General features: G+C 30.5%; 1 long non-coding RNA gene across 1 annotated transcript; it reads right to left on the minus strand.

Annotated features, from left to right (window-relative positions):
* Window positions 1–11099: 11099 nt before the first annotated feature.
* On the minus strand, window positions 11100–11695 carry LOC110115865. Its single transcript, XR_002305386.2, has 2 exons — window positions 11308–11695; window positions 11100–11166 (listed from the first exon to the last, which is right to left on the minus strand). It is a non-coding gene; the product is annotated as an uncharacterized LOC110115865 (long non-coding RNA).
* Window positions 11696–25140: the final 13445 nt, after the last annotated feature.

Raw genomic sequence — 25140 nt, forward strand, 5'->3', positions numbered from 1 at the left:
CTGGAGACCAAAGATAGATGACAAAAATTCAAGGACAATTATCGGGCGATAGTGGTACAAGAACCATATTCCACAAACGGATGAGGTTGAAGGGATCATACTTGCGTGACGATAGTTTAAGGATCATAGTGGACCACTGGTGAAGGCTTAATGGCGGTGGTCCAACGGTGGCCTTGTGGTGGTGCTTGAGTGGTGCTTTAAAATCCTTAGAGCCTCAGTGCTTATTTCAATCTCAAAAAGAGTTAAATATCCAAGTTCAAGCCCTTTCTTATCCTTCATGTAGAGAGTGAAAGCTTATTTATAGTTATTTGAGAGTGTCATAACCCGTAAATATGAAGAAAATTAGAAACACTTCATGGGACTGCATGTATTTTTTCCTTGATCATAAAGTGTTTGTTCAAAATTTAAGTGATTTAATGATGTTAGAATTAAGCTATCTTAGGCTCATTGGATTTGTCTCAATGTGATGCTCGATTCAGCTATACGTATGCAGAATTTAGAGATTATTTGATCTTCCAATTTATGCCCTGAAATTTTCAATTATATTTTAGGCCTCTAATTTTGGCTCAGATTGTAGTACTTTTAGTACTGTTGGGTTCATCTCGTCGAGTTTTTTAATTCAACATTACATTTATTAAAAAACATATTATATAAGGTCCTGAATTTATTTTTGAAAGCTTTAATTCAAATATATCTTGAAATTTCTGCCCTATTAAGATTATTTTTGAAGGCATATCTGTTATATTAATGAGAAAATCTTATATGATAATAAATTCATGCAGATATGGTTGTTTATCAGATTATTCTTATCTTACTTTATACAAATTACTCATCTTATAATATTTCTAACATTCATATTTTTTTATCTACATATATGAATGTAATATTGTATATTTGGTTTAATGTAGCATAACATTATTAATTTTCACATGTTACTTTCTTTGTTATATTTATCAAATTTTTTTCGAATTATTTCTATAATTTTTGCATTGCATTATGTTCGATTTTATGAGATTTGAATTGAGAAAATTTTCATAAGAAAAATTTTAAATTATGCAAAAATCCTATTTGTTGGTGTGACTCGTCAAATGAAACTTACATTTTCAAAATTTAAAATAAATTTTCGTCCTCTAAAATGTATGTCATTCTCTTCTCTAAACCAGTTGTTGGCCCAATGGTAAATAATGCGTGAGCCGTAGCAATTTAACTCTGAAAGGCCGATCGTCCGTCCTTAGTCACATTTTCTTTCAAATAGCCATATAGTCATATTTTCAATCTAATGAGGCAATTATTTATGATGTTAAGAGGTTTAGTTATTACTTTTAAAAAAAAAAAAATTATTATAGTTTAATATAAAAAAATAAAAAAATGTTAAAATTACTTTTAGTTTCACATATTTAATAAAATGCATAAATAATAACATTTATTCACATTGTTTGAAATGTATTATTATAAAAAAAATGAATTTATTGAAAGATAAAAATTTGAGAAAGCATTAGACATATAATATAGAATAGGCAAATACAATTAATGAAAATAATCAGATATTATAAACGTATGAAAACAATATATTGAAACTGTTCATTTAATGATGCTAGGCATTTTCTTTATATTGTAATATTTAAAATAAATTTCTTTTTTCTTAAATCTTTTTATAATTAGAAAAAAAGTTACCTACAAATTATATCTTTATGTCAAATAAAATAAAAAAAGAAACATACAATGTAATTTGAATTATATAATAAATAAATTAAATGGACATATCTTTATTCATACTTAAAGTGCAAGAAGTAATGAGACAAACATGCATTCATTTGTTTGGCTTATTAACAAAATCACAAGAAATGCATATATATGCCCATCAATCAAGCATGCATATGCGTGGCATATATGGTCCCTCATAGCCAACTTGTCCATGCATGCATGATCATATATGGTTGGCATGTTGCTATCATTAATTAGATCATCTAAGCAAACAAAGTGGTCCATATTGCCAACCTATCCTTTGGTGATTGATGCTTCATTCTAGTCCTTCAATATAGAAAATCAAATGTTCTTCTTTCTCTTATTCAAATCAATGTACAAAGATAAAGTTCTTTGTTACAAAAGATTATGGTTTCCTTTGGGACAGTGTTCTTATTGTTTTCTAAAGTAATTTTTTAATATAAAATCTTTTAAAATTAAAAATTTTGATAACATTAAGATGATTAAGATCAAACTTGCCGGCATAATAGAGGATTTGATCATCTAGACGCCCTATTTGTATGGTCAATCATGATAATTATAATCAAGTTGATCAGCCATTCATGGCAAGCAACAAGTGATGGATTTGAACAACTATCCTTTCAATAAAAGCCTTGTTACAATTAATATAATTATATTATATATATTATTCTTCTATTGTATTTATAGTAGCCAGCTATGTACCCCTTAATAAATTAATGTGATGTGTTGTGATTGATTGAAAACCTTCCATGATAGGCTGTAGATGTCCATTTGAAGTTGTACTGTGTTGTTCTCTACATAAACAAGTGTCATGTAAGAGAAGCTCAATTACTAAAAATCAAAAAAATATTGTGCTCTTTTTCAAGTGCCTTCAAGATAATTTGGAGACTGTTTTCTCTCGAGATTGACTTATTTATCTAAAAATTTATCTTAAATGTCTTATTATTGCACGCATGTATTTTTAATGTGCGCATGGATGGATGCGTTAGAGTTTGTATATAAAGAATAATTAATAGAAAACCTAAGGTATATAATTATAAATATAACCTTTCCCTCCCTCATTGCTTAATTTCTTTCTATATGTTTAAAAAATTATATACATATTTGCTAAATAAAGGCATGATTAATAATCATTTAAGTAATTTTGTTAATTTTAATGAAGGGGAAAATGATATCATAAATGCAAAGAACAACATATAGTGTTATTTATGTATTGTGCAATTGAAGAATTGCACCACAAAATATATGAGAGCTGTGGTTATGGGGTCAATACTGAAGGTGCCCTAATTAGGAAAAATCATCAATGAATCCCCTAAACTCTACGTTCATTAAACAATACACTACTGAAACGCTTCTTGGATGGATCAAACTTTTTTGAATGATAAAGTGAAGTGCTATCTTCCATGTAATGGTTTAGTTCTTATGGGTTGTGTAGTATCCAATTTTATTTGTGGATAACACCCAGCCTTATTAGTAGGATGACTCTATGAGTGGGTGGTATGGAATCTTTATGAGAATAGAGAGAAGAAGAAAGAGAGCTAAAAAGGTAATGAGAATCTACAAAATGCTCAAAAAAGCTATGAGTCTCAAATTACACTACATCACCCTTTATATATAGGGTTATGGGAGTTAAAGAGAAGGGTACAAAAAGTATAAAAATCTAACATCACACAAAATACTAATACAATACCACATAGAATATCTTAGGCTCATGTCATCTTCGAGTTGGTTGGAGGAGAGTGTGATATGGAGAACTTTGGCGATCTGTCTCTATGTGAGCTTAGTAGAGCTAAGTCCATTATGACCAGTTTGACAATGTCGAGCAAGAAAGTATGCTTGAGCAAGTCAGTGGGAAAGGGATGATATAAGGGGGCCCATAACTAGCAAACTTGTCATTATTTCTAACTACTTGAAGATCTCGAATTACCTTGGGAAAGAGAGGGGAGTGAGAAATTCTCATTGGAGGGAGAGCTCTAGAATGTGTGATCATGTAAGGTGATAGGAGAGCCTCGAGAGTATGAGCTTTTCGATAGTTGAGCTTTTCGTATGAGGATGAGGGCTCTAGAAGAGAGCGAATGATTAGGGAGAGGATCCAATTATGTGATAGCTGTTGAGTACTTAACTTGGTGAGGAATCCCACATCAGTCTATGATGGATGTTCTGTATGGTAGGTCCAATATGCAACCTCTCCAGGATCATTAGGTGAGTTCCTCGGGTGATCAACCATTGAAGTGAGTCCTTTTGTTACAACCCGCTGATTTCCTACTAAGTAATTATGAAAGCATATGCGAGTATACATTTAATTCTCTAACTTAATTAGCTCATTGATAGACAAGGGATGAAAAGGATAGTAAAGGATATTAAATGTGACTACCAAATATAAATTAGGAGATTTAATGTAAAGTTACTGGCTTATTTTACTATATCTTTAATGATTACATTGATCCCGTATTAATGATGATGATGTGACATCAACTCGTCCTTGGCTCTTATAAATAAAGGGTCCACAATGGGAGAGTTTTACTCCCTTCCTTTAGAGATCCAAAAACCTTTATGTGTTAGGAAATGAATCTTATTGACCATGTCTGATCTTAAGTGAGGGATTCCAAGAAAATCACTTTTTTGTCATGGTCAAGCTGTGATGAAGTTAACTGGTATTTTCTTGAGTAAGGAGGATAATAGTAGCGCTGAAGCCACACCTAAGTTCCCTGAACTTTTCACCATTCCCACAATAAAGAAAAATAAGGATTAATATTGGGCAATGAATGAGGCACTCAACTTTCCATTTACAATGGTTGGAATGGGTAAGCTTGTCACTACTTGTGGTGGTGCTAAGCAATTAGTGTGGGTTAACATCTCTGAATATGAACTAAACATTTATTTGACTAACCAGTAAAGGATGTTACTTAATCAAATTCAGTGAATACTACTAAATGATTCATATTATATATAACAAAACTCAAATACAGGCATTTTATCATATTAAACTAATCATATAGTTTTATTCAAACTCTATAGTGTACGATGAATCTATTAAATTTGAAAACTAGGGATTACTTTAAATAGATAATTATAATTCTTTTAATCAAAAGTGTGTGTGAGAAGAAAGGTCCTTCGAAAAGGAGAGAGGTGCTCTTGTTTGAGAGAGCTTGTCCAATCCACTTAGAATAGGAGGTGAGCTTGAGAGGATATCTCATAAGATGTTAAGGGTTATGTGAGGTAGATCACATGGTTGTCCTCATAATCTTACACTTTTATCCTTCAAGTTATATTTTGGGAGAATTTGGAGAGGAGCTAGGAAGAAAGAATTTGGGTAAAAGACTTCAACTAACTAAGGAGGTTAGGAGAGCAACATCTTCATCATTATGAGGAAGAGAAGGAGGGTGAAGGCATCTCCATAAAAGTTTGAGAAGGTTGTTAAACCTCAAAGAACCAACCCAAAGCTAATCAAGAGGGGGTTGAATTGGCAATTTAAAAATTTCTTTAATAAAAAAATCTTTTTATAAGTTTTTCACTCGATATAGAAGTGAATTAATTTTATATTAACAAAAAGATTTGAGTTTTCAACCACAGTTAATCATAGAAAAATAAAGTGCGGAAAATAATAAGAACAAACACATCAAAATTTATAGTGATTCGGTCCAACTTGACCTACATCCACTCCCCAAAAACTTTCATACCATGTATTGCACTAAAATAAGTGTCTCTCCTTTTGCCCCCATAGCAAGGCAAAAAAGCCCTTATAAAATCACTTTCACCAACCTAGTGTGATGGAGAACATGAAGCTTTTCACACCCTCCAGGTGACTGCAGCATACCTCAAAGCTTTTTTCTCCTTACAGGAGAAGTTAAAATACCTTGAATCCTTTTTAACCCTGCAGGTAAAGGCAGAGAACCACAACCTAGTGCTATAAAATGTCTCCCCGGAGCCACCAAAGAATCAAGGCAAAAATTTAAAGAAAACATGTAAGAATCTTGTTTGGAGAAATCTTGTGAATCCCTTACAACTCACCTTCACAAAAATATCTCACTCTCTTCTCTCCCAAAGCTCTCCTAAACTCCTTCTCTATGCTCTCTCTCAATAAGACACTTAGCATCAAAAAGGCTGTTAAACAAGTCTAAGTGAGTGTTCAAATAAATAGCCTCTCAAAAATCCCTATATTTCAATTTATCATTTAAGATTGTCAAATATGATCATATGATCGTCTTGTATGAATAGTATAATATAGAACTTTTAGATAATAAGAACTGCATTGTCATGTACGATCACTTCAAGAGTTTGTACGGATCATCCATTATGATAGGTGATGATAAATTATCATCCCATGCAGCACTCGGTTCATACAGTACAAAATTGGAGGTCATCTTATACGATTAGTTGAAAAACTATGGTATTTCATATTGTATGATAGGCAATCATAACTTATCATCCCGTGCATTACTCGGGTCGTACAGTATGATCATCAACAATCATCCTGTATGATTTGATAAAATAAATTAATCATAATTATTCCCTTAATCACAAGAATAATTTAGACATGATTATCATATATCATAAAGTATAATGCATTGCATCGTACTGTACTATTAGAACAAAATTTGAATTTTAAAATATTGCGTAAATTATAATTGGGGACTGTTTTCATGATTATAATTGATCATCATGTATGATAAGGATCATCTAGTATGATTAATTTAATCAATCTTAATTAACAAAAGTGCCCTAACAAATGATTTTTTTGGTTAAATGATTGTCCAGTATGATGTAAATCGTATAGTACGATTAATACAAAAAACTCATCTTCTTCCTCACTTACTCATGCCCTTAAGAGAGTGTGTGCGTGCGACGTGAGGTTACTCAGCTTTATGATCCACTAAAATACATGATTAACTCAAGAACGATTAAAAGTACATAAAGACTAAAAATATAGACTCTAATCCTAGTCAACCAAATCTTGAGCTGATCAAAGTTAAAAGTGAAAGTGGGCTTAAAATGTTTGTGAGCAAGGCAAAACAGATATGCAATAAACTCAATTATCATGAGATGATATAATAAGAAATCAAATAATGTTTGTTATCATCAAAATCATAAGAATTGGGTTAAAATTTGTAACAATCTCTCCCTTTTTGATGATGACAAATAATATTAGTTTACATTTCAAAAGTAATTTTTTAATCCCTAAGCTCCCCATTACTAAATAAATTAGTTCAAAAATAAGGGTGGTTTTGGTTTTTTTTTTATTAAAATGAAAAAATAATACATAACAACATAGCACAAAATATTAAGAGGCAAACATGGAGTTAAACATTTCAGAACAAAATATAATTTACTAATAATATGCTACTCTCCCTTTTAACATCACAAAAAAAAGAGTAAACAATAATTAAAATAGGAAACTATAAACAACAAAAAGAATAGGAGTAAAAAATGATCATAAAATAGAACAAACTAAAATGAGGGATCCTAATCAGGTGTAGGTGGGGGAGGTGGTGGCTGGAAGTACTGGTGGAGTGAGGGAAACTATTTTTTTAAAAAATAATCAATCAATTTTAGCAAATAAAAATTTTACCTCATTATTGGATTAAAAACTCAGTAAGAAATGCTTAAACTTAGAAAGGTTAAAGATTTAAATTTCGGTAATACTAGCTCAAGCTCCTTATAGGTTAAAGCCTTTTTAAATAAAAAATATAATTTAAAAAATAAATTAGAGAGGAAATGTGATCTTTCATACTTCTTTTCAAAAATATATTCAAGATAATAACATTGCAAAGTGATGAATCAGGAATCATGATTTTTAAATTCAAGTGTAGAAGATATCAGTTGGCACATGAATTTTTCTAATATTTAAAGATTTCAAAGAAAGAAAGCTAACTCATTGTGAGCTTATTTTGTGCCTCTTTATCAATTTTTAGTGCATCTTGTGATTCTTTTGATTTTTGAAACACTTTGTACATCTTGTAATTATTGTGGACTTTACACATCTTTTTCAGTTTTGAGCTCATTTTATACCTCTTTTTATTTTTATAAACTTGCTTTGTTTCTAAATCTTTAAAGAAAGAATCCTCTTAGTTGTGAGATTATCTTTTAAATATAAGAGAAGAAAAACTCACTCTCTTATATATATAATATAGAATAAACAACAAAGTAAAATCTGATCCATATGATAGAGACAAACAACTTGAATAAAAAAATATGAAGTATATTCATTGACTTGCAAAAATATTCATATGAGATAGAGAATTGTAGGAAGATGAATCAAATCTCTATTTCTAGATCTAATTTTTAATTTTAAATAGATTTTGATTCAATAAAAAATTACATCACTAAAGGAGTTAGAGGAAGAGGGATAATCACCAACTTTTCTTCCTTTAACTATTTAGGAGTCAATAACTGCTTACATAATATTAAAAAAGGTAAGATTTTATTTAAAGAATAAAAGTAAACTACTTAAGTGAGTAGTGATTAGATTCTTAAATTTAAAAAAAAAAAATTTAAAGAATGAAAAAATAATAAACACATGCATAAAAACATAAAAAACATTAAAAATTGAAAGAAAGAACAAAAAATAAAAACAAAACATTTAGATTTTAGATTTTTAGAGCATCCAATTTTAAGCATGAATATCTATAACACCTAATTTGGTTCTTAAGGTGTATATGGTTTTAAAAGCCAATAAGTTTGTAATGATATATATAAGTTAATTTTTAGTAGCTTTATGATGTAGCTATTTTCCTCCTTTGATGATATGGTCCATAATGAAATGGTGCCTTATATCCTTGTATTTGGTCTTGGAGTGTTTGATTAGATTCTTTGAAATACAAATAGCACTAGTGTTATCTCACAAGATGGGAATGGTGCCTACATATACTTCAAAATCCAGTAATTATTTCTTTAACCAAAGGATTTTTGCCACACAACTTCCTAAGGCTATGTATTATGCATCAATAATGAATAGGGTTACTGAGTTCTATTTTATTGGACCAAGAGATTAAATATTATCTTATGAATTGATAGGTTCTAAAAGTATTTTTCCTATCAACCTTATATGCTATAAAGTTTGAATCAGAATATTCTATGATTTCAAAGAAAGTGTTATACCTAGGATATAATATTACTAAGTTTTGGATTCCTAAGAAATATCTAAGAATTCTCTTAATAGCAGTCAAGTGATATTATATTGGATCATCCTAAAATCTAGCACAAAGATAAACATAAAATATAATATCATGTCTCTTAACAGTCAGGTAAAGAAGTGATTCAATTATTCCTCTGTATTCTTATGATCAATTAATTTTTCATTTGAGTCCTTAATGATACTTCATTTAGAATATCATAGTCAATAATTCGATCGAATATCATTGTGACCTTCAAGGTTATGTGTAGTTCTTCTTTGAATTTGACTATGATAGTAAAGATGAAACTTACAGTTTTGTTATCTGAACCCTTTAGGGAATGATATTTTTGCCTCATGAGATGATATATCATTGATAATGACATGTTTGACTTAAAAACTGAAAATTAATAACACTTACATAAAGATGGAGAGTTCATACAATTATTAATCAAGTTTGCATTTCAAAGAAATATATTATTGAAATATTTGATTTACTTGTAAAAATTTCACATTATCCTTGAACTAGGAATTAAAAGTCACACTCCATGAGTTGGAGCTTCTTCAATATTTTTTTGAATCATCATTACTATAATAATTTTCTCCTAATAAGGAGAAAATTAAAACTTTAAAATAAGATAAAAATCTCTCAAAATATATGGAGTTAATCAACTATTTTCCAAGATGATTATCATAAATCTCTAGGCGATATTTTACTTAGATTTTAATTGTCTGCCCGTGCGCATTATTTATGTAATTCCTTAAAAAAATTATGCGATTGCTCTTAATTGTAAATAATCTCATCTTATTCATATGTGAGGAAGAGATGATTCTTGTATCTACAATTTTATATGAGATTATTACAACTCAATAGGTCCCATGATTTTTTTCTCTTCCAAGATTTTCCACAAAAAAATTCTTACCTTAAAATTTTTCTATGCATGTTAGATTTGTATCAAAAGCTAAGATATTGAACATCAATTATAGTGGCATAATTTTTCTAGCACATAATAATACACATTAAATGCCATATAGAAATATTAATAATATTTTTGTTAAAAATATTATGATTATAATTTAAACACATCATCCATTGTTCTTATTGGCCAATGCAGCTGTAACTACTGGTTGAAGATTTTCTCATTTAAAAAGCGAACAGTAGCAGTATAAATGAATATGAGAGAGAGAGAGAGCTGAACTTTTATTTTCTAAGAGAGCTGAACTTTGAGAGAGAGAGAGAGAGAGCAAAGCAGGTCCCAAAATTAGTGAGGGAAGCTGGAGAGAGGACTGTAATTACACAGTAGAATATCATAGGACTCGTACTTGCTTTCATCGACTAATTTTGGAAACTGGAAAGTGTCCATTTGGAAACCCGATAAATACATATATAATGGCCTTTTATTTTCTTTTTTTTTTTTAAAGGGCTTTAATTGCGGCTTAATTTTTTTAAATTGTAAAACTGAATCCTAAGCAACTGATTTACTTTAAGGTATTAGTAGATAAATATAAATGTAATAAATACAAGATGAGGTGGCATAAATGTATTAGTAGGCATGGGGAGAAATAAACAACAAGCTAGTACAGCCCTTTAAGGTAAGAAATGTATTAGTGCAGAAAGGAAGAGATTTAAAATTATTTTTAAGCTTCTGTTTTATTAGAGTAACTTTTTAGTATAAAAATTTATAGTTCAATAAATTTGGTTTAAAATAATATTTATTTTATCCATACCAAGCCATTTGAATGAGGGAGAAAGAAGAACAATGAGTTTTGGAGATACTCCCCATCCTCTAATTTTATGAGGTTTTCATTAGCATATCAAACAATTTGGAAGTTAGATTATGCAACAGAAGAAATGATTATTCAATATTTAAAGCTGGGGAACAAATATTAATTCTCTTTGATTGATTGGTAGAAAGACAGTCAACCAATTATGTAAAAATAGAAGCTTAAGTTGTTGAGCATGGCTTCATGTTGAACTACTTTCTTGTATAAAAAATTATTTTAAAAATCAGTAAGAAAACAGCTCCAAACAAAGCCTATATTTCACCATCAAGTTGAAATAACCCAAGTAGAGAACTATAAGTATTTTGCTTTAATCTTTTAAACCATTCGTCTTTTATATAAACTTCAATTAATTGTATGAGCTGTAGCCAGATTTTTTCAATAATATTTTATATATATATAAGATTATATATATATATATATATATATATATATATATTGAAAGAAATTAAGCAATAAGAGAAGAGAAAAGGTTGCTATATAAAACAATTTAGTTTGTCCTTTAAATATAAATTTGACACATGCATCCATGTGCTCACTCAACATACCTGCATGCAATAAAAAGATACGGATCAGATAAATATTTAGATAATTAAGTAAGGTAATAATTAGTAAGACCAAGCAATATATAAACAAGTTAGCTTTGGAAAGTAAGAGCATAAAAATAAAAAAAATATATTATAACTCACAGTCTAACGCAGATCTGATAGAATTTTAGATCTCAGAAATACGAAAGACTTCTTTATCTCTTCCTTTCTGCAAACCAATATAACAATCGAAGAATGATTAAAAGCAATAAAAAAGATAAAATTAAAAGCCCATAGTTATTGATGAACTTCTATAGAATATATAGAACTGAGCATTTTTGTGCTACCATCAGCAAATGAAACTGCACAACATGATCTGATCTATATATTTTTCCTCCATTAATTTCTTCTAAAGAGAGGAAACTGTATCAGAATATCAGATCAAGCTGGCAGCTTCACCTGCTTATAGTGCACAATCCGAAGCCGAGCAAGTTTCTCCTTGTGAGAGAGAGAGAGAGAAGAGAGAGAGAGAGAGGAGAGGAGAGAGAGAGAGAGAGGGGAGAGAGAGAGAGAGAGAGGAGAGAGAGAGAGAGAGAGGTTAGGCTTTGGGAGGAAGAGGAGAGTTAATATATAAAAGGTGAGAGAGAGAGAGAGAGAAGAAATATGCGGGGAAGATGCATATGCCTCTTGACTTGGTTTATAATTTGTCTTATATAGTTGAATAAGACAGAAATAGAAATAATTATTTATTAATCAGAGAAATTGAAATTTCCTCTTTCAATCATACAAGTCCACATATTTTTGACAAAATCTCATTCGTTATGATATATATGATAAGACTTTCTTAGTAGCTTACCTTCAAGAAGAATTCTTACACAAAATAATCAGCACTAATTGCTTTTAATTTTGGTTAATATTTGAATATTATTAATATTATATTAGTATTAATGTTGAGCAATACGAGACACAATCTTTTGAACATTAGCTTATTAATTTTTTCAAGTTAAGCGTATTTAGAATCTTATTTTTTTTATTTAGTAAAAGGCTTGAAAATCATTGTGAAATTTTGGTATTAAATTTCATTCACATAAAATTTATGTTTAAGCACTAATAATTGAAAGTCCGTATAGGTTGGACCTAAAGCAATTGTCCTAAGGCTAATCAAGAGGGGGGAGGGTTAATTAGTAATTTAAAAAACTTTTTGGTATATTAGAAAATCGTTCTTATAATTTTAAGCACATTAAAAGTTTTATCAAACTACACTTTTTATCTACAAAAATAAAAATGCAGAAAATTAAAAATGCGATAAATAAAAATAAAAGAACACAAATTTATAGTAGTTCGGTCCAACTAGTTGGCCTACGTCCACTCCCTGAAGACTCCCTCTTCAGGTATTACATTATTATCAAAGTGACTCACCTTTTGCTCCCACAGCAAGGCAAATAAGCCTTTACAAATCACCTCTCTTCCACCAATTCCCAATACGGCAAAGTATCATCATCCTTTCACACTCTCTAAGTGTAGGCAGAGAATGTCGTCATTTCACACTCTCCAATTGTCAGTAGAGAACCGTCATCTTTTCACATTCTCTAAGTTTCGGCAGAGAACCGTCATCTTTTCACACTCTCCAAGTGTCGGCAAAGAATCGTCATCCTTTCACACTCTCCAAGTGTTGACAGAGAATCATTATCCTTTCACACCTTCCTGGTGTCGGCAGAGAATCGGATCTTCTTCAAAGATCTTCTCTCGAGCGACTTCAAAAAAGTAAGGAAGAGATTTGACATACATACAAAGAAATCCTCACTTTTGGGCAACCTTGTGAAACATTCACAAATTCCACTTGCAAGATCTCTTTCCACACTCTCAAACACTCTCCCAAAACACTATCACACTTACTTTCGAAGAAAAAATGAATAAGCATTCGTTACAGTCAATTTTTAAGGACCTTGCATATGAACGACACTAAAAATCAATCATAAAATTAAAAATTTTAATTTGACCGTCCGTGATCATACAGTATGATTGAACATCATACGTATGAACAGTTCAAAATTTGCTTGTATGATTCAGTACAAGCTAATTTTATACTTTGATTGACCTATGAACGTGCTGACATCGTACGATAAGATAAGTTCAAAATTGAACATATATGTCCAGTACGATTCAGTATGAACCAATTTCGTACTCTGGATATCGTCCTATATGAACCCCATATCATATCGTCCTGTATGAACCCCATATCATATAGTACGAAATGTTTTAATCAAACCATATTTCATTTTGTACGAAAATGGACGAGTCCATTTGGTGTGTTGGAAGTCGTCTGTACGATCCTAGGATCATACGATACGAACCTAGGATCATACGATACGAACAATTCAAAAATTTTACCTATTCATGTGGACGAAATGATATGCAACCATTTCGACGTACTCTGGACATCGTCTATACGAACATAAGATCGCATAGTACGAACAGTTCAAAAAAATTTTAAGTTCGTTGGGATGAACTTGTACCTATATATTTTGTACTCTAGATGTCGTCTCTACGAAGGTAACTTCATACAGTACGAACAAGACTTAAAAAATTTTCTTAGCATGATTCGATTAACTCTGTTTTGGAGGAACGCTCAGGTCAAATCATCCCATATGGTACAAAATCATATAGTACGATTAGTTTAAACAATTCAGATTTTTTATACTTCCCCAGTATGTGTGTGTGTGCATAGTTACCAAATTATAATCTCACTCTCTCATACTCAAAAAAAATATAAAAAGTACAAACTTCAAATACAATAAATCCTAGTCTAATCTGTCTTCAAGTCTTCAACTATCTGAAATATGATTTTTCTGAAATGTTAGTACACAAACAATAAAAATAATATTTTCAATATATGTTAAGAGAAACAGTAATCAATACAATAATATTTTGGAATCATCAAAAGACACATGATATGAAAATATAGTTATGAAAATTAAGTTGCAATAATAATTTAAAAAAACAAAATCTCCATTTCTATTTTTTAGTTGAACATTTCTATTAAAAGAAATATTAAGGTAAGAATGTTATATGTGAGGTTTTCCCCCTTCAAATTAATAATTAATTACTGCAAAATAAATTAATTTTGAGTAATCATTATATATAATATCTTATATGATCAATAAATGAATTGATTTTGTATATTTGTGAAGCAACACTCCTTCAATTATACAATAATTTTAAGATGGGCTGAAAAACTTTGATTTCTAAGATGTAAGTCGGCCCTCTTTAATTGTCGTACGACCTATTTGGAATGGCTATAGCTTTTTCATAAAGTTGATTATTGTAAAGTTGTTGTAGAAAGCAGCTTCCTAGCAAAATAATTTATTGAAAATAGTGACAAAACATGGTCAAATAAAAATTGTGAATGCAATCTGAAAAATAAAATAGTAACAAAACTGTCCCAAACGAAGTCTTAATAAAGAACTATCAGCATTTTTTAAGACAATTCTAATGAAGCTGCAATTAATCAAATTATTGTGAATGTGTCTTATGATTACTTCTTCATGATTTTTAATGGACAAATTTATAACAAGATGCTTTAAAATCTTTAAACGTATTTTGAGATGAAGATATTATACAATTACTAAATCAATTCATCTATTACGATCATATTAAATTAGATTTAATGACTTCAAATTTTTATTTTTAATTACTTCTAAAAAATAAAAGTAGGCTAATAAATTTTCTTCGTGATTTGTAATTATTAAATAAATTATGATCATGTAATCATTTTAATAATGAATTCTCAATATTTTATATAACAGGGCGAAATAGATTCACGTCAATTAAACTACAGAAAAAAAAATAATTTCATTGACTTTATAACATTGTAATGCTTTTTTCAAGTAATTAAGCTATAAATTAATATGATTCAACACAAACAAATAGTTTTGCTTTGTTTGACTCTTTAATATCATGCATGTGATGAATAAGTTTGAAACAGTTCTACAAACTATTGGATACAGTAGTATCAGAAAATAGAAGATATTATTTTATTTATACAAAATATATTTAAATTAAAAGCTTAACAACTCATTTATAAAAGATGCCGAATGATTATGTCCAATACATCATTTAATGATTTTTTTTTTTTTTGGGAAAATTAAGGGCCAAGCCTAATTTTGTTAACTATAAAAATAATTACAAAGCCAAACCCATATTACAAAAATGGAGCTGCAAGAGTTGCATCAAAAAGGCTAGACTCACCAAAACAACAAAAATTAAATCGTGTAATATGGACAAAGTACTGCATTGAGAGAACACCTATAACCTGTCATAGATAAGGCAAAAATCAAAAGACCTGAACATAAAAAATCGGAAAGCGATCATTTTTTTGCTCGAGATATCCCCCAGTCGCCATTTCTATCATCTAAGGGGGAGAGATTATTCTGTGTGGACACCGGACGGTTCTCCTGTCCGGTACCGAGCATGGTATATTTTTTAGGGCGACGTGATGCATTTTTAATTGTCTCCGGACGAATCTAGACTCGCATGTAATAATTTTTCTCCAAGGGGAGGGGTCTGAATTGGGAGTTCATCATTGTCCAAGTGAGTGCAAAAATCTCATCAGACCAATAACAGCAAGCCACATGAAAGTAGTCAGCCAACGAACAGGAAGAGTTGATCCAAAGATCAGCAGGTACCCAAAAGTATCACCAAGCATAATTAGAAATATGAACATGAAAATCAAGCAAGAATATCAAAATATCAAAGAAGCTCCAGCAACATTCTAATTTTCTCCCAGCTTCATTTGTATGCCTTGATCGTCACTACTAAAAAATCTGGCTTTTGCAGCATTTTTTATGACCTACTGCAGCGGCTTAAACACCTTCTAATTTATTTGCAGCGGTTTAAAAACCGCTGCACATCCGCTGTTTTTGCTTTCGCTACAAAGGTTTTAGCAACAGTTTCACAAATGCTGCTATAGGAAGGTTTTAGCGGCACTTTTTAACAGGGGTTAAAATCGCTGCTAAATGACAGCACTGATTAAAATATATATATAATGCCAAAAAATTAAATTTTTTATCAAATTATAAATACACATAAAATTAATCCAAGCATACAACCATTTCATCATTTCCAAACTTCATAACAAAGTTCCTTAATTTGAATCTCCTACCAAGAAATCATGGAAAAAGTATGTCCTTAACGTAATATCCACAAATCTTAGTCGTAAAATTGAATAATATCCACAAATCTAACACCTATGTAATAGAAGGCTGCAAGTACAATCTCTTAGTAGTAGTCTTCTACTTAGACATCAATGTCATGTTAAGAAGAGAAAAAAGGCTTTGTAATAAAGTTCCAAGTAAATTTAGCCCTTAAAGGACCAACTTTCATAGCAGCGGAATTGTACACCTTGACCACGTACCCATTCTTTTTATTTACATAAAACATTCCACGCAACATAATGGAGCCCTTTACTTCCTTCTTGCTTGTGACACAAAAAATCCGTACACATTCTATCCAAATCATGCAATACTCCCATATGGACTAATGAGTGAGTAGATAAAAAGATAGGAAGAGAAAGAAATGTCGATTTAACAAGAAGCAACTTTCCTGCAAGAAAAATAAACAGGTTACCCCATACATTCAATCTATTTAATTCTTTCTCTAACAGGTTTTGGAGATCTGAGAAAACCAAACTCCTTAATGCAATCTTGACACCAAGATAAATCATTTCTTTAACAACCTTGAATCCCAAGAGTCTTGAAAGAACATTAATTCTTTTCCTTTTAACAGATTTTTCAAAAAGTATAGAATATTTCTGAATATTAACCTTCTAACTAGACCATTTAATGTAGTCTTTCAGAATCCTCACTTTCTTCACTCACGTATGCTTGGTCTATGAAAAAATTATAATGTCATGCATAGAATAAGTGGGAAATTTTTTCTGCATTTGGAGCCACTTTAATATCAATACTTCTCCCTCTTTGAGCAAAAGCATCATATAGCAATTGAGAGTACAATTAATATGAAAATATAAGGAGATAAAGGACAACCTTATCTAAATCCATTTTTTGCTTTAATCCATTTAGAGTTGTTGTCATTTATCATAATAGAAGATTTCATATCTACTACACACTAAAGTAATAGATTAGATAATTTTACTGGGAAACCAAAATTATCTAAAACTTGATTTAGAGTAGACCAGTCAATACTATCATAAGTTTGTTCCATATCAATTTTGATCGTCGTTAGCCCTTTCGTAAATTTAGAATATCTGAACTTATTAAATAACACTTGGGCAAGTAAAATATGCTCAGATAAAGAACAACCATTAACAAAAGCAGACTGATCTTCTGAAATAATTTTAGGAATGAAACAATTCAACCTAGCTATTTAATAACATCCTTGCCACTATCTTTTAAATAGACAAACAAAGGCTAATTGGTGTATAATTGGAAAGAGTCACAGGATTTTTCACCTTAGGGATCAACACCACAATAGTTTCTTTCCACTCAATACACACATTTTACTAGAAGTAAAAAATGAATTGATTGCCTTCAAAACATCTTCTTTAATGATAGACCAATAAGATCTAATAAAAGAGTAAGAAACTCCGTCAGGAAAATATTAGCTTCCAAGTGACCAAAACCTTCTTCCAGATCATCTTTAGTGAAATCGGCTATCAAAAACTTTTTGTCAACATCATCCAGCACATGATCAGAAGGGGACTTATACATGAGAAAAGCAATCTTGGCGTTAGGCGTTAGCAATATAGTATCTCTAAAGACCCGAGAACAGGTCTCCACTAATGGCTCTATAATTCCTAAAAGTACTGAATTAGAAATTCGGTATGTATATGCGTTGGTCAATTGTATATAACATTTATGTCTATTCACATATAAAGCTTCTGAGCATTTTTTCCTTACTACCAAAAAAAAAAAAAAAAAAAAAAATCATCTTCATTCACAAAGGAACTCTACTTATCAATTAAGAGATTCTGAATTTCGATCTTATTTATAATATATATCTGTATCACTAACAACCAAATTAATGAAGAAAGCCAAAAAAAAAAAAAAGATACCTTAGCCAATCTGATCAACCCTCTTTTGGCCCTATTTTATTTTTCTTTTTGGGACCAACAACCATTTTTTGTCCTGGGCTCCTATACAAATTGGCAATTTTGGTTCTATCTATTGATGAAATTTGGCTGGCATAAAAAAAAATAATTTTTATTATTGGTTAGTTTTAAATAAAATATAAAAATGATATTCTTTAATTGATGATCCTATTAACGTTTTATCATATTATATGTTTTATAAGAAAAAAAATTACTCAAATTAAATTAGATTTTTTGTATATGCCGATCCAGCTAGCATTTATTTTCAAAGAAGGCCAATACATTTGGGTTTCAAAAACACTTGAAATACTTAAGGGATTGTTTAGTTTTTTTTTGTTTTTTGGTATTTGACTATTTGTACGTAGTAATCCATTTCAATTTCATGTATTTGATTGGGTGAATTTCAAATGCAATTCTATTTATTGGTGAATTTGGATCTCATCACATAGCTCTTTTTCTGTGTATTTAAAAATCGACAGATTTGTTCAATTTCTAAATATATTATAAATTCTTCACCACTTGCTGCCATAAGTCATCATCCGACACTCGTTGCTCTGCCACCGCATCATTTTTGGTTGTCTCCATCGATTGCCACCGACCACTATCCACCATTATCAATTATCGCCAATAGCCATTACAGACAGATGCAGCTACCATGCACCATCAATTTCCATTGACTGCCGCAGCCAAAACTCTTTCCCACTGCCGCTACCATGTCGCTACCATCATCATTGACCATGCATTACCGGCCACCATTGCAATTGAATGGACACTAGAGACTTTTTTTAGCAAACCAAATGACCTCTAAATAATTATGTATCATAATGGGTGAAATTTACAATTTTGCTTATTATAATATCTGTTTAAGTAGCTATAATAATCCAAAAAATACAGGTCACACTAAATTTCGTCAGTAGGAAAATGTAATATGATTATTAAGAATCATATTGTGCTTTTAAGCATTATAAGAATATACAAAATTCACAAAATATCACTTCATAGGGATAACTACCACACATTTCTTTCCATATGACATTTAAAACTAGTTGAAGGAAATAATTTTATTTATCAAATAATAATGTTTTACTTATGCGAATTAAATATTTGTCCATCAAATTAAAAGCACATATTTTCATATAAAAGAAAAACTCGAAAGAAGTACCTCCAAAAATAGTATGAAAATTATCACAAAATGTACCCTAAATAGTATAAATTTTTAATATTGGAACTTAACTTTTAAGGATATGCAAGCAATGCAAAAAATAGCTCAAATAAGAAATAATTAGTAAATGTGGAATTTAGGTGAGGGATTCAAAATTTCCAAAAAGAGAGTAGAGAAAGAAAAAGTAAATTGAAAGTGGAAGATACTATCAAGAGAAATATGAATATTTATTAGTTGCTTATGGCAATAGAGCATTTAATCAAAAAAATTATATATTTTATCAAAAATTAAAAAAAAAAATGAAAAATCTCTATGTTCTAATAATGTATCTATATCTCATATCTAAATTTTTATACTTATTTTTTGATAATATGTTAATATTTAAATCATATCAAACTACATCTATTTTCTTAATCAGATCATCAGAAGGCTAACATTTTATGAGACCAAACAATCTAAGACGTCTATGATCTCTTGTATTATCTTCCACTGAAACTACTCCAACCTCATCAGCTAGCTAACTGATGGAGATGAATTTGAGCTTTTGTTTCTCTATTCTTTGCAAGTTAATCTATAAATTAAAGGGAAAAAAGAGTTATATCCTCCAGTACTATAAATAAATGAATAACTTGGCAACATTAATTAATGTAAATTCATAATTAACAACAAGGAAAAGATAGTGAGAAAGGCTATTGGAATTAATAAGAAGAATATGACATGATTACATTTAAGGTGAAATGAACTGTAACCCATGTGGGGAGTCAATGGTCCCCAATATCATATAAAAGCCTGGAAGTTGCCTTGCCTGTACTACTTCAACATCACCAACACCTATTTTATGAATCTACATTTTTCATTCAATCTTACTGAGTGTTGTTTGAGACATCATAATATTAACTATTATGATTTCATATACATATAACTGGCCTCCAGAATTATAATGGCTATTTTTGAATTGAATTGAATGATATGTTGATAAAGGAGTGCAAATATATAGGCAAAAGAAAAGAGTAATGAAAGAAAATATATTAAATAAAATTATCTTCAATAATGAGAATATATAACAATAATAAATACGTCACAAAAAAAATTTGTCTTGATCGTGCACTAATTTCAAGGCATATTTAGATTAGAAATTTTCAAAATTAAGTTTAAGATCATTTAAACTTTGATTTCAACAAACTTATAGTCAAATTGAATGTCTCAATGAGGCAAACTCAATGACACTAAAAATAGTCCATTCTAAGCCCAAATCAATGGCCTGACGCGTAATTGAAAACTTCAAGGTATTAATTGAATGACCAAATGATCTTTAAATTTGTCATGCTTATAGTTGAATCGAGTGAATTTATAAGACAAATCCAACAAGCCTAAGTTCACTTAATTTCGTCATCAATACGACACTAAAATGCTAAACAAAAGATTAATGATCAAGAAAATCAATAAGAGCTTCTGAATTTACTCCATTTTAAATATAGGCACGCCGCTTCCAAAAATCTTAAATATCCTCCTACTCTCTACATTGGGGGAGAGAGCTGAGAGGAGTTTGGAGCTGAAGCCTGAACGGCTTGAGATTCATGAAATCTCTAAAGCTAAAAAGGGACATTAAACATCAATAGGGAATGAAAGACATCATTGGTGTAAACAATTCGTTCATTAACATGAACATTAATAGACCATTAACATAGACGATGTTGGCCTGCATCTGTAATAATTGTAGGTATAGCATCAACTAAATTTCTATAAAATTCAAAGTTAATTTTATTCCTAATTTAGTCATAAAAAATTTCATGGTTCGATTTGGAGAGAAAAATATGATAACATTGCAGCGCTATGGTGTTGGTGCTACGACACTCATCTCTCTGTTTTTAAGAATTAGATAAGTGGAGAGCATCCCATATGGGTGCTCGAGCAGTATCATAATGGCACTTTGGCACTTATCTTTCTATTTTCAAGATAGAATTTGTCTCTTGTGGGTGCTGCAGCATTAAAGCCTTTGGACCACAACACCAAGTCATTTTTTGGCCCTTAAATGTGGATTGTTGTTGTTGGAAGAAGAAGAAGAGAAGGAGATGAGAGAGAAGTGAGATTCGGGAGTCTTTAGGCCAATTTTGTACATCTGGCCAATTGGAAAAATTATCTTGCTTGAGATAGATTACCTTTACTCAGATTTAGTTTTTAAATAATTTTGTTGTTTGTGAAAGCTATTATATTTAGTCATTTTTTTATCATATGACTTAATTAGCGTTACACTAGTCATTCTACAAATATTGGCATCATTATTTTAAATTTCACAAGGTATTTTCGATTATGTGGTATTTTGGGTAAACTTGTAAATTTCCCAAATGTGACAAAAAATTTATATGAAGTATCAAAAGCATTATTACAAAGCTATAAATATTGTATGTTGGTCAAATTTTATGCTTCCTGCACATCGAGTTGAATATAATGACAAATTCTATAACCTTATTCTTTCTCATAATTGTAAATCATTATACACTATTATATACTAATGTAAATTACTCTAGTTCATCTAAAATATTAGTGTAAGAAAATAATTTGTAATTTACATGATATTGAATTTTATGTATAAATATTTATTTGGAAATATATAAGAGCCTAAATAAATATATTGTGTTATGCATATGGAGTCATAAAAGCCTAAATGATGGGTTGAATGAAATTGTGAGCGGAGGTCTAAGGGTCTAATACTGTAAACATAAAATACTTAGAAGATATAAGAGCCTGATACAAAACACATGAAGTACTTGAGATATGTAAGGGCCTCATGTTATACACATGAAGTACTTGGGAGGTATAATTGGCATGATGTTAAATATGTGAAGTACTTGGAAGGTATAAGGGGCCTAATAAAAAATTGTTGTGATGTATTTTATTTTAATTATATTTATATTTCAATTTGACACATGTTTTATATTAAATTCTCATATTTACATTGGACTTAATATAACATAATATTTGATATCTTAAGATATCATATTTAATATTATTTTTATAAGGATTATTGTAATGTTTCTATAATTATAACATGCCTTACTACTTCAAATATAGTGATAAAATTACATATTTAGTCACTGTACTTTTGGTATATAAAAAAAATTAAGAAAATCATGCAGATATTGGGTAACCTACTAAGTGGTTAGTGCTCATTCTTGCTTCCTGTGTTAATTTTAGGTCAAGGAAAGGGAAAGAAATCAATTGAGTAGAGTTAGTTTTTTGTTATTTGTTATTTTTTTGCAATAATTGTGATATTATATGATGATAAATAGAAATAAGTGTACCATGATTGTTATAAATGGATATGTTTTATTATATAGCAATGTGATATAAATAAAGAGATTTTGATAGTTTTATTTAATGTATTTTAATGATTTTAGTCACTCTATATTATTGTTATATATGAAAAAAAAAGTAATTCCTTTCTATTGAATCTTAGATATTATCTATTACACAGCCACCACGATGTGACATATCTATTATAAAGGTTGTGAAGTTTTGAGCCATGAAAGTATTTTTGGTATCAAAGTACGTAAGAAATTTAGAAGAATTGATTTATGGAGACCCATAGGATTGATTAGTAGAGGAGTGATAGATTAATTTTGGGTAATTCAAAGATGTATATTTCCTTTTTACCCATATATACATGAGAACCATTATGAGTTATGGCATAGGATTGCTTAGGTGTGGTATTGTGATTGAAACTCTATGAATTCCGAAGAACAAAAAATGATAGATGGGCAATGTTCCATTTTGGTTTTGCCTATATAAAGTATGGTGGAAGCCATGAGTTTAGATTCCATGTCATAATTTGCTAGATTAGTGGCTTAGTTGATTTACGAGGCTTAGAGCAAAATATTTACTATTAAAATGGATGAATTTTAAGGTTGATGTCTCCTAGATTAAGAGGTACAATAGTGTAAAACCCTCTAAAGCTATTTTTTTAGTGCTGTTAGTCCCGGACGAACTGGCCTTAGTACGGGACGAACTGAAGAAAATTGCGAACCTGGAAGGGTTTGGACGAACCGTCGGGACGAACTGAACCCGAGAGTTTCATCCAGGGACGAAATAAATTGGAATTAATTTCGTCTGGACGATTTGAGTCCAGAGAAGATCGTGCATCCTGCTTAATAAATATCTGAATAGAGCCGATTTTGAAGAGAGAGAAAGTCCAGGAGAGAGAAAACCGTGGAAAGAGGAAGAAAAGTGGATTTTTGAGCGACTTCGACTCGTTTTCGTCCGTCGCCGTAGTTGGAAAAGTTGATCGACTCGAGGTAAGGCACATTCTGCCTTTCTCAATTTTCAGAAACGTGGATTTTGACGATTTTTCTGTTTCGGATTTTGTTTCCATTAGCAAATTTTTTGTATTATTTTCTTCTGACAAAGGTTTTACCGCGTAACTTTTGATATGTTTTTGAGATGATAATTGTGCACGTTTTGAGTATTTTCTAGAAGACTTTTATTGGATATTTTGAATTCTACGGCGTTTTAATTGAATTGTGAATTATCAGGATGTTGAAAAATGTTATGTCAGTACAATGAAAGTCTTATAATGTTATTGTGGATATTCTGTGATAATTTGGTAAATTTCTGAATCTGTGAATTTTGTGTAAATTCCGTATAGTGTCGTTATGCCGCTGATTTTTCGTACGAATTCTGATTTTTCCTGAATTGATATATTGAATGAATTGATTATTTGTATGCTATCAGAAGGGAGTTATAAGGGGCCAGGATCCTTTGAGATTCTGTAAGTGTCAGGGAAATCTAAAATGAGCTCTGAAATCTGAAAAAATAAGTCTGTTCCGAAAATTCCAAATTTATGTTCTGTTCTGGTGCTATAAGCACAAAAGGAGACATAAGGGGCCAGAATCCGTCGAGATTCTGTAAGTGTCAGGAAGGGAGGCATAAGGGGTCAGAATCCGTAGAGATTCTGTAGGGGTCTGGGAATCTGAAATCTGATATGTGATATGTTATCTGAAATCTGATGGTTGATATCTGATAATCTATTTTGTAACTTATCTGATCTGTTTTATGAATTATCTGATTAGAATCATCTGATATGAATGTGATTTTATCTGATTTCTGATTTTTGTACGATTCTGGTTATTCCGTATGATTCTGTTTGCTCTGTGACTTGAAAGCTTTATGATATCTGTTCTGAACTCCTAGTCGACATGGATATCTATTCTGAACTATGATTTGACATGACTTCAGTTTTCTGTATCAGTTGTTTGATTTCTGTTGATCAAGTATCTGTTCTATGATTTCCGTACGACTATTTTCTGATGTGAATTTCTGATGATTTTGATTGGTGAGTGATGTCTTGCTGAGCTGTTAGCTCATCCTTATTTTCTGCGTGGTTTTTAGATTCTAGGAAAGGGAAGGAGGCCTTGGACTAAAAGTTCTGTGTCTGATCTAAGATTAGGTATTTTGTACTTTTGATTTTGTACAGTCATGACTTTTCTATTTCTGTTATGTTCTTTCTGTCTGTAGCCATATACTGTATATGTATATGATTGATTTGATGAAAGAAAAAGATAGATGAACTGATATGTATTTGGATGTTTATAATAGCTCTGTATTTTTCTGTCTATTTAATATTTAGAAGAAAGTCTGAAGCAAATTCCAAAACTAGATCCTGGATTTCAAGCAAATGTTCCGTCGTGACCCGATGCGAGCGGGATCCGTCCTGATCGGGTTGGGTCGT

This window comes from Dendrobium catenatum, unplaced genomic scaffold (genome assembly GCF_001605985.2).
Source record: "Dendrobium catenatum unplaced genomic scaffold, ASM160598v2 fragScaff_scaffold_873, whole genome shotgun sequence".
NCBI classification, from domain to species: Eukaryota; Viridiplantae; Streptophyta; class Magnoliopsida; order Asparagales; family Orchidaceae; genus Dendrobium; species Dendrobium catenatum.